An 8055-nucleotide genomic window follows, 5' to 3' on the forward strand; every position below is an offset into this window, starting at 1 on the left:
TTACTCCCATGAAGGGAAGTGAGCATGGTGACTGTTGTATTCAATCCCGATGCAATTTCTGTGTTTCATCAACACTCTGATAGTCCACAGATTACAGAATGCCTCCAGATGTGCATCGGAAACCACTACTGGTCTTCCAGGGAACGATCAAAGCGTACACTGTTTGAGACCTTACTCCCATGGACAAAAGTGCGCATGGTGACTGTTGTATTCAATCCCGATGCAATTTCTGTGTTTCATCAACACTCTGATAGTCCACAGATTACAGAATGCCTCCAGATGTGCACCGGAAACTACTGCTGCTCTTCCAGGGATCAATCAGAGCGTAGAGTGTTTGAGATATTACTCCCATGAAGGGAAGTAAGCATGGTGACTGTTGTATTCAATCCCGATGGCAATATGTTAGTTTCATCAACACTCTGATATTCTACATATTACAGAATGCCACCAGATGTGCATCGGAAACTACTACTGGTCTTCCAGCGAACGATCAAAACGTAGACTGTTTGAGACATTACTCCCGTGGAGGAAAGTGCGCATGGTGACTGTTGTATTCAATCCCGATGCAATTTCTGTGTTTCATCAACACTCTGATAGTCCACAAATTACAGAATGCCACCAGATGTGCATCGGAAACTACTACTGGTCTTCCAGGGAACGATCAAAGCGTAGACTGTTTTACACATTACTCCCATCGAGGAAAGTGCGCATGGTGACTGTTGTATTCAATTCCCATTCAATTTCTGTGTTTCATCAACACTCAGATTGTCCACAGATTACAGAATGCCACCAGATGTGCATTGGAAACTACCACTGGTCTTCCAGGGACCGATCAAAGCGTAGACTGTTTGAGACATTACTCCCGTGGAGGAAAGTATGCATGGTGACTGTTGTATTCAATCCCGATGCAATTTCTGTGTTTCATCAACACTCTGATAGTCCACAGACTACAGAATGCCACCAGATGTGCATCGGAAACTACTACTGGTCTTCCAGGGAACGATCAAAGCGTAGACTGTTTTACACATTACTCCCATCGAGGGAAGTGCGCATGGTGACATCGGTATTCAATCCCGATGCAATTTCTGTGTTTCACCAACACTCTGATAGTCCACATATTACAGAATGCCTCCAGATGTGCATCGGAAACTACTACTGGTCTTCCAGGGAACGATCAAAGCGTAGACAGTTTGAGACATTACTCCCATGGAGGAAACTGCTCATGGAGATTGTTGTATTCAATGCCGAAGCAATTTCTGTGTTTCATCAACACTCTGATAGTCCAAATATTACAGAATGCCACCAGATGTGCATCGGAAACTACTACTGGTCCTCCAGGGAACGATCAATGGATAGACTGTTTGAGACCTTACTCCCATGGAGGAAAGTGCGCATGGTGACTGTTGTATTCTATCCCGATGCAATTTCTGTGCTTCATCAACATTCTGATAGTCCACAGTTTACGGAAAGCCTCCAGATGAGCATCGGAAAGTACTACTCGTCTTCCAGGGAACGATCAAAGCGTAGACTGTAAGAGACGTTACTCCCATGGAGGAAAGTGCGCATGGTGACTGTTGTATTCAATCCCGATGCAATTTCTGTGTTTCATCAACACTCTGTAAGTCTACAGATTACTGAATGCCAACAGATGTGCATCGGAAACTACTACTGGTCTTCCAGGGAACGATCAAAGCGTAGATTGTTAGAGACATGACTCCCATGGAAGGAAGTGCGCATGGTGACTGTTGTATTCAATCCCGATGCAATTTCTGTGTTTCATCAGCACTCTTATAGTCCACAGATTACAGAATGCCACCAGATGTGCATCGGAAACTACTACTGGTCTTCCAGGGAACGATCAAATCGAAGACTGTTTTAGACATTACTTTTATGGAGGAAAGTGCGCATGGTGACATTGGTATTCAATCCTGATGCAATTTCTGTGTTTCACCAACACACTGATAGTCCACAGATTACAGAATGCCTCCAGATGTGCATCCCAAACTACTACTGGTCTTCCAGGGAGCGATCAAAGAGTAGACTGTTTGAGACATTACTAGCATGGAGGAAACTGCGCATGGAGACTGTTGTATTCAATCCCGATGCAATTTCTGTGTTTCATCAACACTCTGATAGTCCACAGATTACAGAAAGCATCCAGATGTGCATCAGAAACTACTACTGGTCTTCCAGGGAACGATCAAATCGTAGGCTGTTAGAGACATTACTCCCATGGTTGAAAGTGCGCATGGTGACTGTTGTATTCAATCCCGATGGCAATATGTTAGTTTCATCAACACTCTGATAGTCTACATATTACAGAATGCCACCAGATGTGCATCGGAAACTACTACTGGTCTTCCAGGGAACGATCAAAGCGTAGACTGTTTGAGACATTACTCCCGTGGAGGAAAGTGCGCATGGTAACTGTTGTATTCAATCCCGATGCAATTTCTGTGTTTCATCAACACTCTGATAGTCCAGAAATTACGGAATGCCTCCAGATGTGCATCGGAAACTACTACTGGTCTTCCAGGCAACGATCAAAGTGTAGACTGTTAGAGACAATACTCCCATGGAGGAAAGTGCGCATGGTGACTGTTGTATTCAATCCCGATGCAATTTCTGTGTTTCATCAACACTCTGATAGTCCACAGATTACAGAATGCCACCAGATGTGCATCGGAAGCTACTACAGGTCTTCCGGGGAACGATCATAGCGTAGACTGTTTAAGACATTACTCCCATGGAAGAAAGTGCGCATGGTGACTGCTGTATTCAATCCCGATGCAATTACTGTGTTTCATCAACACTCTGATAGTCCACAGATTACAGAATGCCTCCAGATGTGCACCGGAAACTACTACTGGTCTTCCAGGGATCAATCAGAGCGTAGAGTGTTTGAGACATTACTCCCATGAAGGGAAGTGAGCATGGTGACTGTTGTATTCAATCCCGATGCAATTTCTGTGTTTCATCAACACTCTGATAGTCCACAGATTACAGAATGCCTCCAGATGTGCATCGGAAATCACTACTGGTCTTCCAGGGAACGATCAAAGCGTAGACTGTTTGAGACCTTACTCCCATGGACGAAAGTGCGCATGGTGACTGTTGTATTCAATCCCGATGCAATTTCTGTGTTTCATAAACACTCTGATAGTCCACAGATTACAGAAAGCATCCAGATGTGCATCAGAAACTACTACTGATGTTCCAGGGAACGATCAAATCGTAGGCTGTTAGAGACATTACTCCCATGGTTGAAAGTGCGCATGGTGACTGTTGTATTCAATCCCGATGGCAATATGTTAGTTTCATCAACACTCTGATAGTCTACATATTACAGAATGCCACCAGATGTGCATCGGAAACTACTACTGGTCTTCCAGGGAACGATCAAAACGTATACTGTTTGAGACATTACTCCTGTGGAGGAAAGTGCGCATTATGACTGTTGTATTCAATCCCGATGCAATTTCTGTGTTTCATCAACACTCTGATAGTCCACAGATTACAGAATGCCACCAGATGTGCATCGGAAACTACTACTGGTCTTCCAGGGAAAGATCAAAGCGTAGACTGTTTTACACATTACTCCCATCGAGGAAAGTGCGCATTGTGACTGTTGTATTCAATTCCCATTCAATTTCTGTGTTTCATCAACACTCAGATTGTCCACAGATTACAGAATGCCACCAGATGTGCATTGGAAACTACCACTGGTCTTCCAGGGACCGATCAAAGCGTAGACTGTTTGAGACATTACTCCCGTGGAGGAAAGAATGCATGGTGACTGTTGTATTCAATCCCGATGCAATTTCTGTGTTTCATCAACACTCTGATAGTCCACAGATTACAGAATGCCACCAGATGTGCATCGGAAACTACTACTGGTCTTCCAGGGAACGATCAAAGCGTAGACTGTTTTACACATTACTCCCATCGAGGAAAGTGCGCATGGTGACATCGGTATTCAATCCCGATGCAATTTCTGTGTTTCACCAACACTCTGATAGTCCACATATTACAGAATGCCTCCAGATGTGCATCGGAAACTACTACTGGTCTTCCAGGGAACGATCAAAGCGTAGACAGTTTGAGACATTACTCCCATGGAGGAAACTGCTCATGGAGATTGTTGTATTCAATGCCGATGCAATTTCTGTTTCATCAACACTCTGATAGTCCAGATATTACAGAATGCCACCAGATGTGCATCGGAAACTACTACTGGTCTTCCAGGGAACGATCAATGGGTAGACTGTTTGAGACCTTACTCCCATGGAGGAAAGTGCGCATGGTGACTGTTGTATTCTATCCCGATGCAATTTCTGTGCATCATCAACATTCTGATAGTCCACAGTTTACGGAAAGCCTCCAGATGAGCTTCGGAAAGTACTACTCGTCTTCCAGGGAACGATCAAAGCGTAGACTGTTAGAGACGTTACTCCCATGGAGGAAAGTGCGCATGGTGACTGTTGTATTCAATCCCGATGCAATTTCTGTGTTTCATCACCACTCTGATAGTCCACAGATTACAGAATGCCTCCAGATGTGCATCGGAAACCAATACTGGTCATCCAGGGAACGATCAAAGCGTAGATTGTTTGAGACATTACTCTTATGGAGGAAAGTGCGCATGGTGACTGTTGTATTCAATCCCGATGCAATTTCTGTGTTTCATCAACACTCTGATAGTCGACAAATTACGGAAAGCCTCCAGATGTGCATCGGAAACTACTACTGGTCTTCCAGGTAACGATCAAAGTGTAGACTGTTAGAGACAATACTCCCATGGAGGAAAGTGCGCATGGTGACTGTTGTATTCAATCCCGATGCAATTTCTGTGTTTCATCAACACTCTGATAGTCCACAGATTACAGAATGCCACCAGATGTGCATCGGAAGCTACTACAGGTCTTCCGGGGCACTATCATAGCGTAGACTGTTTGAGACATTACTCCCATGGAGGAAAGAGCGCATGGTGATTGTTGTATTCTATCCCGATGCAATTTCAGTGTTTCATCAACACTCTGATAGTCCACAGATTACAGAATGCCACCAGATGTGCATCGGAAACTACTACTGGTCTTCCAGGGAACGATCAAAGCGTAGACTGTTTGAGAATTACTCCCATGGAGGAAAGATCGCATGGTGACTGTTGGATTGAATCCCGATGCAATTTCTGTGTTTCATGAACAATCTGATAATCCACAGATTACAGAATGCCACCAGATGTGCATCGGAAACTACTACTGGTCTTCCAGGGAACGATCAAATCGTAGACTGTTTAAGACATTACTTCCATGGAAGAAAGTGCGCATGGTGACTGTTGTATTCAATCCCGATGCAATTTCTGTGTTTCATCAACACTCTGATAGTCCACAGATTACAGAGTGCCTCCAGATGTGCACCGGAAACTACTACTGATCTTCCAGGGATCAATCAGATCGTAGAGTGTTTGAGACATTACTCCCGTGAAGGGAAGTGAGCATGGTGACTGTTGTATTCAATCCCGATGCAATTTCTGTGTTTCATCAACACTCTGATAGTCCACAGATTACAGAATGCCTCCAGATGTGATCGGAAACCACTACTGGTCTTCCAGGGAACGATCAAAGCGTAGACTGTTTGAGACCTTACTCCCATGGACGAAAGTGCGCATTTTGACAGTTGTATTCAATCCCGATGCAATTTCTGTGTTTCATCAACACTCTGATAGTCCACAAATTACGGAAAGCCTCCAGATGTGCATCGGAAACTACTACTGATCTTCCAGGGAACGATCAAACTGTAGAATGTTAGAGACATTACTCCCATGGAGGAAAGTGCGCATGGTGACTGTTGTATTTAATCCCGATGCAATTTCTGTGTTTCATCAACACTCTGTAAGTCTACAGATTACTGAATGCCACCAGATGTGCATCGGAAACTACTACTGGTCTTCCAGGGAACGATCAAATCGGAGACTGTTTTAGACATTACTTTTATGGAGGAAAGTGCGCATGGTGACATTGGTATTCAATCCCGATGCAATTTCTGTGTTTCACCAACACTCCGATAGTCCACAGATTACAGAACGCCTCCAGATGTGCATCCGAAACTACTACTGGTCTTCCAGGGAGCGATCAAAGAGTAGACTGTTTGAGACATTACTAGCATGGAGGAAACTGCGCATAGAGACTGTTGTATTCAATCCCGATGCAATTTCTGTGTTTCATCAACACTCTGATGGTCCACAGATTACAGAAAGCATCCAGATGTGCATCAGAAACTACTACTGGTCTTCCAGGGAACGATCAAATCGTAGGCTGTTAGAGACATTACTCCATTGGTTGAAAGTGCGCATGGTGACTGTTGTATTCAATCCCGATGGCAATATGTTAGTTTCATCAACACTCTGATAGTCTACATATTACAGAATGCCACCAGATGTGCATCGGAAACTACTACTGGTCTTCCAGGGAACGATCAAAGCGTAGACTGTTTGAGACATTACTCCCGTGGAGGAAAGTGCGCATGGTGACTGTTGTATTCAATCCCGATGCAATTTCTGTGTTTCATCAACACTCTGATAGTCCACAGATTACAGAATGCCACCAGATGTGCATCGGAAACTACTACTGGTCTTCCAGGGAACGATCAAAGCGTAGACTGTTTTACACATTACCCCCGTGGAGGAAAGTGCGCATGGTGACTGTTGTATTCAATCCCGATGCAATTTCTGTGTTTCATCAACACTCTGATAGTCCACAGATTACAGAATGCCTCCAGATGTGCACCGGAAACTACTACTGGTCTTCCAGGGATCAATCAGAGAGTAGAGTGTTTGAGATATTACTCCCATGAAGGGAAGTGAGCATGGTGACTGTTGTATTCAATCCCGATGCAATTTCTGTGTTTCATCAACACTCTGATAGTCCACAGATTACAGAATGCCTCCAGATGTGCATCGGAAACTACTACTGGTCTTCCAGGGAACGATCAAAGCGTAGACAGTTTGAGACATTACTCCCATGGAGGAAACTGCTCATGGAGATTGTTGTATTCAATGCCGATGCAATTTCTGTGTTTCATCAACACTCTGATAGTCCAAATATTACAGAATGCCACCAGATGTGCATCGGAAACTACTACTGGTCTTCCAGGGAACGATCAATGAGTAGACTGTTTGAGACCTTACTCCCATGGAGGAAAGTGCGCATGGTGACTGTTGTATTCTATCCCGATGCAATTTCTGTGCTTCATCAACATTCTGATAGTCCACAGTTTACGGAAAGCCTCCAGATGAGCATCGGAAAGTACTACTGGACTTCCAATGAACGATCAAAGCGTAGACTGTTAGAGACGTTACTCCCATGGAGGAAAGTGCGCATGGTGACTGTTGTATTCAATCCCGATGCAATTTCTGTGTTTCATCAACACTCTGATAGTCCACAAATTACGGAAAGCCTCCAGATGTGCATCGGAAACTACTACTGGTCTTCCAGGCAACGATCAAAGTGTAGACTGTTAGAGACAATACTATCATGGAGGAAAGTGCGCATGGTGACTGTTGTATTCAATCCCGATGCAATTTCTGTGTTTCATCAACACTCTGATAGTCCACAGATTACAGAATGCCACCAGATGTGCATCGGAAGCTACTACAGGTCTTCCGGGGAACGATCATAGCGTAGACTGTTTGAGACATTACTCCCGTGGAGGAAAGAGCGCATGGTGAGTGTTGTATTCTATCCCGATGCAATTTCTGTGTTTCATCAACACTCTGATAGTCCACAGATTACAGAATGCCACCAGATGTGCATCGGAAACTACTACTGGTCTTCCAGGGAACGATGAAAGCGTAGACTGTTTGAGAATTACTCCCATGGAGGAAAGTTCCCATGGTGACTGTTGGATTCAATTCCGATGCAATTTCTGTGTTTCATGAACAATCTGATAATCCACAGATTACAGAATGCCACCAGATGTGCATCGGAAACTACTACTGGTCTTCCAGGGAACGATCAAATCGTAGACTGTTTAAGACATTACTCCCATGGAAGAAAG

Source organism: Schistocerca gregaria, unplaced genomic scaffold (assembly GCF_023897955.1).
Source record: "Schistocerca gregaria isolate iqSchGreg1 unplaced genomic scaffold, iqSchGreg1.2 ptg000131l, whole genome shotgun sequence".
NCBI classification, from domain to species: Eukaryota; Metazoa; Arthropoda; class Insecta; order Orthoptera; family Acrididae; genus Schistocerca; species Schistocerca gregaria.